The sequence below is a fragment of the Bombina bombina genome, chromosome 1, assembly GCF_027579735.1.
Source record: "Bombina bombina isolate aBomBom1 chromosome 1, aBomBom1.pri, whole genome shotgun sequence".
In the NCBI taxonomy this organism is placed as follows: Eukaryota; Metazoa; Chordata; class Amphibia; order Anura; family Bombinatoridae; genus Bombina; species Bombina bombina.
The window spans coordinates 214901710-214913998 of NC_069499.1; positions in this window are offsets into that span (position 1 = coordinate 214901710).

A 12289-nucleotide genomic window follows, 5' to 3' on the forward strand; every position below is an offset into this window, starting at 1 on the left:
CGGCGACATTGGGGGCGGCAGATTAGGGGTTAATAAATATAATGTAGGTGTCGGCAATGTTGGGGGCAGCAGATTAGGGGTTAATAAGTATAATGTAGGTGGCGGCGGTGTCCGGAGCGGCAGATTAGGGGTTAATAAGTATAATGTAGGTGGCGGCGGTGTTAGGGGCGGCAGATTAGGGGTTAATAATATTTAACTAGTGTTTACGAGGCGGGAGTGCGGCGGTTTAGGGGTTAATATGTTTATTCTAGTGGCGGCGATGTCCGGAGCGGCAGATTAGGGGTTAAAAATGTTATTATAGTTCTTGCGATGTGGGAGGGCCTCAGTTTAGGGGTTAATAGGTAGTTTATGGGTGTTAGTGTACTTTTTAGCACTTTAGTTATGAGTTTTATGCTACAACGTTGTAGTGTAAAACTCTTAACTACTGACTTTAGAATGTGTTACGGATCTTGGAGGTAGAGGGTGTACCGCTCACTTTTTGGCCTCCCAGGATACCGGCGCTATGGAAGTCCCATAGAAAAAAGACTTCACAAAGTTTACGTAAGTCGTTTTGCGGTAAGGCCAAAGAAGTGTGCGGTGCCCCTAAACCTGCAAGACTCGTAATAGCAGCGGTAGTGAAAAAGCAGCGTTAGGACCTGTTAACGCTGCTTTTTCATCTTAACGCAAAACTCATAATCTAGCCGAGAGATTCCCTAATAGGGAGAATACAGCAATACAGAAATCACCACTAGACAGCCTGTTTCGTTCTTGTTAGAACTCTTCAGTAGCAGATAGGTAAAGCTCATTTCAGTGTTAAAATCAAAATTCATTCAAATTATGGTGGAGATAAAAGTCTGAGATTAAAATCCTTCATGTCTCAAAAGTAAATCAATATAAATTGGTGCATAGGAAATTAGCACATCTGGACAAGTATCCCCGCTTGCTTTTACCCGTAACACTCCATACACACTGTTACCAATGCAAAAGAGGACTCTGGGTAAGATATGAAAATTAGATATCAAACATCTCAAATCTGAGACCTATGCCCTACAGAGGGTGCCTGCCAAGCACTGGTATCCTGTTCCAGCATCCATGCCCTGAAGCAGGAATCTGCCAAACTCCACTCTACTGTTCGTGTACCCAAGCCCTGCAGAGAGCATCTGCCAAGCAATGAAATCCTGTTTCAGTGCCTAGCCCTGCAGAGAGTGTTTGCCAATTTCTAGTAACCAGCTACTGCACCTAAGCTCTCCAGGGAGTGTCTGCCAAGTACCAGTCTCTAGTTCCTGCATTCAAGTCCTGCAGAGGGTTTCTGCCACATGCCAGTATCCAGCTATTGTAGCCAAACTCTGCAGTCTGTCACAGCCGTGCCTGGATTTGGACCTGGGTCTCCTGGTTCCCAGGTCATTGTCTATTCCTGCACCACCACAGGGCTTTTCATTTGCCTGAAATTTTTGGAGATCTGTTACCAGAAAATGATTGCTCTCTGGCTCCACCTGCTTGTCAGCTGCAATCAGCTCCCCTATAAAAGGCTGTTTTACAATCCACTTCCTGCTCTGACATAAAGATTCATCCTGTTCCAGTGTTAGTGCCTCTGTCCTTACCTGTGTTGCCTGTATTTCTTGTTTGGTTCCTGAACCTGGCTTTTTCACTGACTACCCTTTTGGATCTCCCTTGGTTTTGATGAAAGATTGGACTGCTTTTCTGTTTACCGAACCTGACCTTGTACCCTAGCTATTCTATTGGATTCTCCCTGGATTTAGTGACTGTTCTGACTGCTCTCAGGTATCTGACCCTTGGCTTGTCTCCCGACTATCCTCTCTGTACCAGCCTGCCTCTGCTTTATGTGGCATCATCCTGCTTCCCTGGGATCCAGTTTCAGTGCCTAGCCCTACAGAGGACACTTACCAAGTTCCTTTATCCAACGCATGTACCCAAGCGCTGTTAAGCATATTTGCAAAGTTTCACTCAGCTACTTCTGCATTCAAACTCTGTCAAGTTCCAGTATACTGCACATGTGCCAAGATTTGCATAGAGTCTCTGCTACCAGTGTTCGGGTATCCGCAGTGGGCCCTGCCAAACATCTTTGTATCTTATGTCTTCAGCCTGTCACAGCAGTACCTGTGTCTCCAGCCTGTCACAGCAGTACCTGTGTATCCTGTGTCTCCAGCCTGTTACAGAAGTACCTGTTTATCCTGTGTCTCCAACATGTCACAGAAGTACCTGTGTATCCTGTGTCTTCAGCCTGTTTCAGCAGTACCAGTGTATCCAGCCTTGGCCCCAAGTGGGCACCTCCAGCCTTGGCCCCAAGTGGGAACCTCCAGCTTGGCCTCAAGTGGGCACCTCCAGCCTTGGCCTCAAGTGGGCACCTCCAGCCTAGGCCTTCATTGGGCACCCCCTGCCTCGGTCTTCATTGGGCACCTCCTGCCTCTGCCTCCATTGGGCACCTCCTGTGTTAAGCCTAAGTTTGCACTCCTGTTCCTGGCCCTATCATGGGCATTACCTCAGACACCAGTTCTGGTGTGGTCACGCCTGCTCACTTACCCTGCTTCCAGCCTCCAAGTCTCCAGTTCCTGTGCAATAAACTTACTTGCTTGACTGTTTCTTAAACATACCTAATAGGGGTAATTCCAGAAAGAAGCACATACCACTAGCCCCTTTCAGTATTCAAGACAGTTCTAAGCTTGCCAGCACCTTGCAGAAGCTCCATACCCCAGAACCTGCTCATCCGAGCATGACAGTATATCAAAGCCATAAATCGGAGCTTGCAGAGGTGGTACCAGTTTTGAGAGCCCTACTTGAACAGGTTTAAACATGGCACAGCTAATGCAGCAGTTTTTTCAAGATTTACCTGATAAGGTGCAATTTATAACACAGTCCTATTCCACAAGCATTCAGGCTCTAATTGAGAGAAGTCTCCCTCAGTTCTGACATCCTCTGTTCCTCCCAGGACAACCTCTGTGACATGTAAAGGGAGAACTTCAAAAACTACTGTAGAGGGTAACACCAAAGCTGCCAAAGTGACCCACTCAGCTACGGAGATTACAAGAAAGAGAACTCAAGAACTCTGTTTCTATTGTGGAGGCTCCACTCATGTCATCTCATATTGTCCAGTGAAACCTTTTAAGAGATCTTCTCAAGTGTTCCCAGCTCCTAGTCCTGCTTTGTCTGCTGTGATGGCTGCTGGGAGGAGTACCACAAATCCATCAACAACAACAATGGCAGAAGTATAGATAAATACTATTCTGGAGCAACAACTCCCAGATAAAACTTGCAGTTCTGTCATCAAATCTGACTCTCCTTCTCTCTTTCAAGTCTCTGTATGCTCTCTCCAGCGTGATTCCAGTAACCCAGTATCCAGCATTATTCCAGTATACCCAGTCACCAGCAGGAATCCAGTTAATATCTTTCCTTAAACTTGATGGAGTGGGCACACCAGTTCACCAATCCCACTCCCAGTATCAGAGTCTCCAGTTCCTGTAAAATAAAACCTGCCTTGTCTGCCTGTTCACTAAATCTTGCCTAAAAGGTGTAGTTCCGCTAAGATGTCTATTCCTCTGGCTCCTTTTAAAACACAAGAAACCCTTAAAGGGACAGTCTAGGCCAAAATAAACTTTCATGATTCAGATAGAGCATGTAATTTTAAACAATTTTCCAATGTACTTTTATCACCAATTTTGCTTTGTTCTCTTGGTATTTTTAGTTGAAAGCTTAACCTAGGAGGTTCATATGCTAATTTCTTAGACCTTGAAGCCCACCTCTTTCAGATTGCATTTTAACAGTTTTTCACCACTAGAGGGTGTTAGTTCACGTATTTCATATAGATAACACTGTGCTCGTGCACAAGAAGTTATCTGGGAGCAGGCACTGATTGGCTAGACTGCAAGTCTGTCAAAATAACTGAAAAAAGGGGCAGTTTGCAGAGGCTTAGATACAAGATAATCACAGAGGTTAAAAGAATATTATTATAAATGTGTTAGTTATGCAAAACTGGGAAAAGGGTAATAAAGGGATTATCTATCTTTTAAAACAATAAAAAATTCTGCTGTAGACTGTCCCTTTAAATCTGACACCACCTCACATGAGCTGCAAACCCCTGAACCCACTCCCATGAGCATGAGACTTTCAAGAGCTGGACAGATAGCTCAGCATGCTAAGGCACTGTGGCTGAGCTCTATAGCAACCCAAGGGTTGCAGGTTCAATCCCTGGTGAAGTCCACTCAGCCTTTCAACCTTCTGAGGTCGATAAAATGAGCAGCACCTTGAGACCCTTACAGGTGATTAGCCGTGCTTTACAAGTACCCAATACATACAACTTGTGATACGCAAGCAAATTAATGTGCCCCCAATAGTTCACACTCTAATGTTAGCACGGAAAAAGACAAATTTGGTAAACTAAAAAGTAGTTACTCTTAGAGTACGTATGGGGTGGTAGGTCTGGGGTTCATTTTAGGTGGACTTCTTGTGGTGGTAAATCAAGGTGATGGGGGTGATTTGCATTTAGGGGTTTATAATATGCTGGGGCTGTGTAAATGTAATGTTATTTTAAAATGTTTATTAAACTTTATAGCGTGGATATCAGTACCATTATAAACAAGCTATGTTAATAGGTAAGCAAAGTATGTTACAGCAATGCTCTGGAGCAGTACTGTCTCATCATACTGGTGACTTTTATAATCCTTTATATAATTTCCTCTCATTTTCTAGTTTTATATAAATACAGATTTCCCTTTAATAAAATGTGTAACATTGTACATATTATAGAAGTTAAAGGAAGTTTCTTTTGTGATCACACAGAGCATAACAAGTTTCTTCATTCTTGTGGCATTCTTTGTTGAAGAGATACCTAGGTAGGTTTCTGGTGCATTAAATGGCGGGAAATAGTGCTGCCATCTAGTGTTCTTGCAAATGGATAACATTCTTGAAAAACTCAAGCCATATAGTGCACCAGACCCGTGCACGCTCAGGAGCTTACGTCCTTGTTTTTCAACAAATGATACAAAGAAAACAAAGAAAATTAGATAATAAAAGAAAATTAGAAACTTGTTTAAAATTTGCAACTGAAACAACAGTGTACTGATATTGTATCTTTTCATCTCACATCTGAAGGAAAAATACTGTATTTAAACTGACAAAAAGATAGATAGATAGATAGATGATAGATAGATAGATAGATGGATAGATAGATATAGATAGATAGATAGATAGATAGATAGATAGATAGATACCAACAGATACATAGAAAGATAAATACACATATATATATACAAAGACAAAATGACACATTGAAATAGAGATATATGCACAGATTGATAGACATGTATATAATATATATATATATATATATATATATATATATATATATATATATATATATATATATATATATACTGTATATATAAATATTGATAGACAGACAGATAGCCAGATAGATAGAAACTGACAGATAAATAGTTAAATATATACAAAAACTACAGACATATATAGATAGATAGATAGATAGATAGATAGATAGATAGATAGATGATAGATAGATAGATAGATAGATAGATAGATAGATACCAACAGATACATAGACAGATAAATACACACATATATATATACAAAGACAAAATGACACAGGGAAATAGAGATATATGCACAGATTGATAGACATGTATATAAATATATATATATATATATATATATATATATATATACTGTATATATAAATATTGATAGACAGATAGCCATATAGATAGATAGAAACTGACAGATAAATAGTTAAATATATACAAAAAATACAGACATATAGATAGATGGATAGATAGATAGATAGATAGATAGATAGATAGATAGACAAAATAACACAGAGAGAAACATATAGAGACATATGTATAGCCATGTATAGATAAAGCAATAGATTGGTAGATTGAAAGATGATAGCTAATGAAGAAAATAAAATAAATTATTAATAGATAAATGGCCAATAAATAATATAGAGCTATACCAATTCAGGAATGTGGGTCCAATAAGATCTAAGATACGTTTCTTGCAGATTTGGTTTGTAGAACTTAATGAATTTTAGTGTTACAGTGACACCCGGTGACAAGAAATTGGAACACAAGGTTTGTTATTTGTTTTTCACCTTGAAACCATTTTCATTAGGGACGATTCATCATGTGCAAAACATATAAAAACACAAAGTCCATTTCATCGTCATCCAATGGTTAACAAGGAGTTTAAGCTAAATATTAATTATTTGTTGGTGTGTGAAATGTATTGTTGCCTTTCCTGACGCATTTAGAGCTCTCTTTATTATTTTTGTGTTCTGTGGTTTGGAGCCTGCTTTAGCAGTAACCCCTATTGATGCCGGCGTATTCAGCTATCGGCCATGAATACCGGGGGTGCCGCTGTCAGTGATTTTTGTTTTACAGGCTCCATTTTTTTTAATGTGTTTTTTTCATTTCATACTACTTTTTCATAATATCATACTATTATTATTAACGTTAATGTTTTAACCTCTTTACTTTAAAGGAGCATAGTACACTCAGAAACCCTCCAGTTTGCACCCAACAGGGTGCATAATCTTTAATATATTTAAATTACAAGTGGAGCACAATCTATATCACAGGGTGTATTATCCATGACCTCACCCAATAACACACAATTTGATATTACAAGTTGATGGTTGAATATTTTAAACAAAGCATCTTATCATGGCTAAAACTTTTTATCGCATCCTATACTTTTAATGGATAGAACAAGGAGGGCTATTAGCGTGCTCAGTGCACTCATATTACAAGTGGTGAGTTTTAAGTGATGCACTCGATCATAATCCAAAACACTGCTGTAAAATATAGTGCTTATTAACACCTGAAGTAAATCATTATTATTATTATTAACCCCTTCAGTGCTAACGACGGCTCTGAGCCATCGCAGAGTTTCCCACTCAGGTGCTAACGACGGCTCAGAGCCGTCGCTACCACTCTCCCACCTTGAGGGAGATCTGGGGGCTCCCACCCACTCCTACCCCGGCGATCGGACCTGTATAGTGACAGGCATCACCGGGGCTTCACATTATGCACAGTGACATTACGCGCAATGACGTGATGACGTCACTGTGCAAATTTATTTAAACATAACAATGTTAAGTAAAGGAAAAGGGGGCATGCTGCTTAGAAGACTGTATCTCTGGTATCTAAGCAGCTACAGACCCCAATAACCCACCATTGTAAAGTTAATCTCCTAACCTTGGGGATCTGAAGAAAAAAAATATATAAAAAAAAACAAAAAAAAACTTTCAACAACTTAGCACCCAGGTGGGAAAGTGCTTAGCACTCAAAGGGTTAATAGAGTAGCAATGAACTATAAGAAGAACTCTGCTATTTACACACCATTGGTTTTGTGCACACTCTCGCCTAGATTTGGAGTTTGGCGTTAGCCGTGAAAACCAGCGTTAGAGGCCCCTAACGCTGGTTTCTTACGGACTGTGGTATTTCGAGTTCAGTTACCGACACTACAAAATCACCCAACGCTCAAATTTCTACCGACAGCTCAAACCCAGTAGTTAACATATACCGACAAAATAAACATCCACGAATCACAAAACAAATATTACACAAAGTACACTTACACTCATACAAACACTACACTATGTTTATTTTTATGATTTAATAATTTTTCATCAAAATACAAAGGATTAAAGTTGCGAGATCTCGGGTGTTAGAAAAAAAACAACACAAATCCATTTTCCCATTGACTTATATTGACACACGGGAAAAGACCCTCATATACCTACATCTAACTAATAAGATTATCACAAATATACACTCATCGATGCATACAAACAATATACACCACATGACATACACAAAATATTTATTTATCACAAAAAGAACACGATTTAGTTACTTTTTCACACAAGCTCATGATGTCACTCACTTTACGAGGAAAACCAGTCTTAGAAAAAAAAAATTACCAATTTTTAGAGCCTCCATTGACTTCTATTGGGAAGACGTGCTCGTGCATGCGAAACCCTCATTTCCCTAACGCACGCAAATAGCGTAGACAGAAAAACTCCAAATACCAGCGCTAGAAAAGACATGATTTCATGCGTTAGACCTAGCTATGATAAATAGATCAAGAAATGACTATTTCCCTATGGTGGATTTATGGATTTTACTGTTTGAATATTCACAACACCATTAAATTGTTTCAGAATTTTATATTACATTAACTACAAATCAACATCACTAGTAACAAACTTTTATTTAAAAAAATATTACATTTAAACGGACACAAAAATAATGTCAACTTTTCAGGATTCACAAACACTACACAATGGGAAACAATTCTCATTTACCTTTATTATTGCATTTCAGTTATTCAACTCATATGCTTGAAGCAACAGCATATCTACATAGGCTTAACACATGATCAGTCATGGATGCACATACATTACTTTTAACATTCACTCATACATGTGCATTCAAATGATGGGGGAAAAACACATTACATTCTCTCTAGGAATCACAAAACAGAACATATGGATTTTACTGTACTTTTAACATCATGATTCCATCACAATTAAACATTAGGAATTACGTACAACAAGAACATCATTACACAAGATTACAGATGTCACTTTATGGGAAGGGACAACAATGTCAGACCGCTATATAGAAGTCAGCATATGTGGGACACAATAACAATATATACGTACATGTACATAACACGCATCACCCATCACGCAACCACAAAGCACACATTTAGATTTTATTCAGCACACAATAACAATGTAGCACAATACAACAACACAATGAGGATTTCAGAACTACATAGGCAGGTTAATAATATCATGACGTCATTAGAAGTTTCAACCATACACATCACAGATTCACGACTGTACCGACCCTTTCGGAACGTTAACACTCATTACTACAATACAACATATACGTAAAGAACAGTTTGGAACAGCATTATTAGGGAGATTTCAATGGGACAATTAATAAATATTGTCAGATCGCAAATCACTTATATATATAATACTACAGATGACAGCCGGAAGTTATTCAGCATTAGTGCGATTTGAAAGGGACGCATACAATATTGACAGCTCGGCAATCACTTATATATACAATACTACAGATGACAGCCGGAAGTTCTTCAGTATTAGTGCCATTTGAAAGGGACGCATACAATATTGACATCTCGGCAATCACTTATATATACAATACTACAGATGACAGCCGGAAGTTATTCAGTATTAGTGCGATTTTAATGGGACGCATACAATATTGACATCTCAGCAATCACTTATATATACAATACTACAGATGACAGCCGGAAGTTATTCAGCATTAGTGCGATTTGAAAGGGACGCATACAATATTGACTGCTCGGCAATCACTTATATATACAATACTACAGATGGCAGACGGGAAGTTCGGAATTATTATTGCGATTTTAAAGGGACGCATACAATATTGACATCTCGGCAATCACTTATATATACAATACTACAGATGGCAGACGGGAAGTTCTGAATTATTATTGCGATTTTAAAGGGACGCATACAATATTGACATCTCGGCAATCACTTATATATACACAATACTACAGATGGCAGACGGGAAGTTCGGAATTATTATTGCGATTTTAAAGGGACGCATACAATATTGACATCTCGGCAATCACTTATATATACAATACTACAGATGGCAGATGTTACTTTATCATTTACAAACAATGTTGCAGCAACATTGATCGATCACATTCGATGCACATTATACACAACTATGCACTTTCATTCATGTTAGCCTGGACGTGTGCTTTTTACTATAAGATCGCGTTTAAGAAATATTGATTACGCATATGATCAAACATTACAAACATGCACTGTATGTGTGATATTTGACACTTTCACATTGAGATTCATTGTTGGAAAATAACATTTCAGCAAACAACAAATAAACGCCCACTGTGAAAGCATTCACGCCGCTCACATACAAACAGGTGAATACAATCAGCAATCATTACAAACTCACTACCATTGGACTAATTGTACTATAAATCCCCCAAACAACATGGCCAAAGCATCACTTGTGATCCACATCAGATCAAGTGCATACCTTGTTACGCTGTTTTGAAAGATGGATGACGATGACATGGTAGACGCTGCTGGTGCTGCTATTGGCGAACTAGCTGTTGGTCGAATCAGGCAGCCTCGGCGGCTCAGACTGAGACGAAGGGGTCGTCTGGTTCGAGGTCCTCTTGTCTACAGGGTGAGACCCACCTTGGAAAACATGAGTGACTTTGAGGTTTATGATAAGTATCGGCTCGATCGCGAACAGCTCATTGGCCTTTACGATCTTCTTAAACCTCATTTGGAGCCACGTATAAGAATAAGGACTGCTGTTCCCGCCATGAGTAAGATGCTAAGCTGTCTATACGTCCTGGCCTCCGGGAGTTTTCAATCCGGAGAACTGTACATGCATGGCCTGGCTCAAGGTACATTCTCTGTGGTATTTGATAACTTTCTGGACGCCATGGTACGTATCAGTAAGCAATACATAGGATTCCCACAGAATGATGGTGATTGGAGGCGCCTGAAGCGGGAATTCTTTGATATTGCTCAATTGCCCAATGTCTTGGGAGCCATAGATTGTACCCACATTGCGCTGCGTGCTCCAATTGATGACTTGCCCTTCAGAAATCGCAAACATTTTCATAGCCTCAACGTGCAGTATGTTTGTGACGCACGGATGAGGATTATGCATGTGTGTGCGAATTTTGGAGGGGCTAGTCATGATGCCCGCATCCTCTCTCTGTCGTCCCTGTGGAGACCGTTTGAGGAAAGACAAATGCCCCCTGGTTATCTCGTTGGTGAGTATTTGTGCACAACATGGTTAATTAGTTTGACAATTGCCACTGTAGTTTTAAAATGTTAGCGTAATGTTCAGCTATAGGATGCAATTTAACCATATATTTTCCCCCCGCTAATGTCTACTTTTAGTTCAATGCAGATATGTAGCATGTCTTACCTTAAATGCTCAGATAGAGAATGTAATGTAACCATGTAGTTAGCATTTTACACAAGGCTTGATTTAGGAGAAATACGCATATGTAGCATGTCTTAGCTGAAATGGGAAGATATTAGCTAATGCAATTTAACCATTTCATTGTCTCTTTCCGCTAATGTCTTTTAGTTCAATGCAGATATGTAGCATGTCTTACCTTAAATGCTCAGATAGAGAATGCAATGTAACCATGTAGTTATCATTTTACACAAGGCTTGATTTAGGAGAAATACGCATATGTAGCATGTCTTAGCTGAAATGGGAAGATATTAGCTAATGCAATTTAACCATGTCATTGTCTCTTTCCGCTAATGTCTTTTAGTTCAATGCAGATATGTAGCATGTCTTACCTTAAATGCTCAGATAGAGAATGCAATGTAACCATGTAGTTTGCATTTTACACAAGGTTTGAATATGGAGAAATATGCATATGTAGCATATATTAGCTAATGCAATTTAACCATGTCATTGTCTCTTTCCGCTAATGTCTTTTAGTTCAATGCAGATATGTAGCATGTCTTACCTTAAATGCTCAGATACAGAATGCAATGTAACCATGTAGTTTGCATTTTACACAAGGTTTGAATATGGAGAAATATGCATATGTAGCATGTCTTAGCTGAAATGGGAAGATATTAGCTAATGCAATTTAACCATGTCATTGTCTCTTTCCGCTAATGTCTTTTAGTTCAATGCAGATATGTAGCATGTCTTACCTTAAATGCTCAGATAGAGAATGCAATGTAACCATGTAGTTTGCATTTTACACAAGGCTTGATTTAGGAGAAATACGCATATGTAGCATGTCTTAAATGAAATGGGAAGATAGAGAATAATATTGAACTAGATTTTTTAATTTTAAAATAAACATTTGTTACTGGATTATCGTGTACAAAACTTTTTATTGGACTCCAAATACTATTTTGAGGATTCTGTTTGAATTATGTTCTGTTCATAATTTATAGGTGATTCTGGGTACATGAGCCGGCCTTGGCTCATTACCCCCTTGCGTAGCCCGACTGATGTGTCTGAGGAGCGCTACAATAGGGCTCATAAGAGAACCAGGGCGGTGGTTGAACGGATGTTCGGGCTCCTGAAGATGAGGTTCAGGTGCCTGGACAGGTCGGGAGGAGCCCTCCAGTACAACCCAAAGAAGGTGGCTAAGATCGTTGTAGCCTGTAGCGTCCTGCATAATATTGCACAGCGGGCTGGGATGCTGCAGGCCGTCCGGCCGGACAGAAACCTCCTCAGAG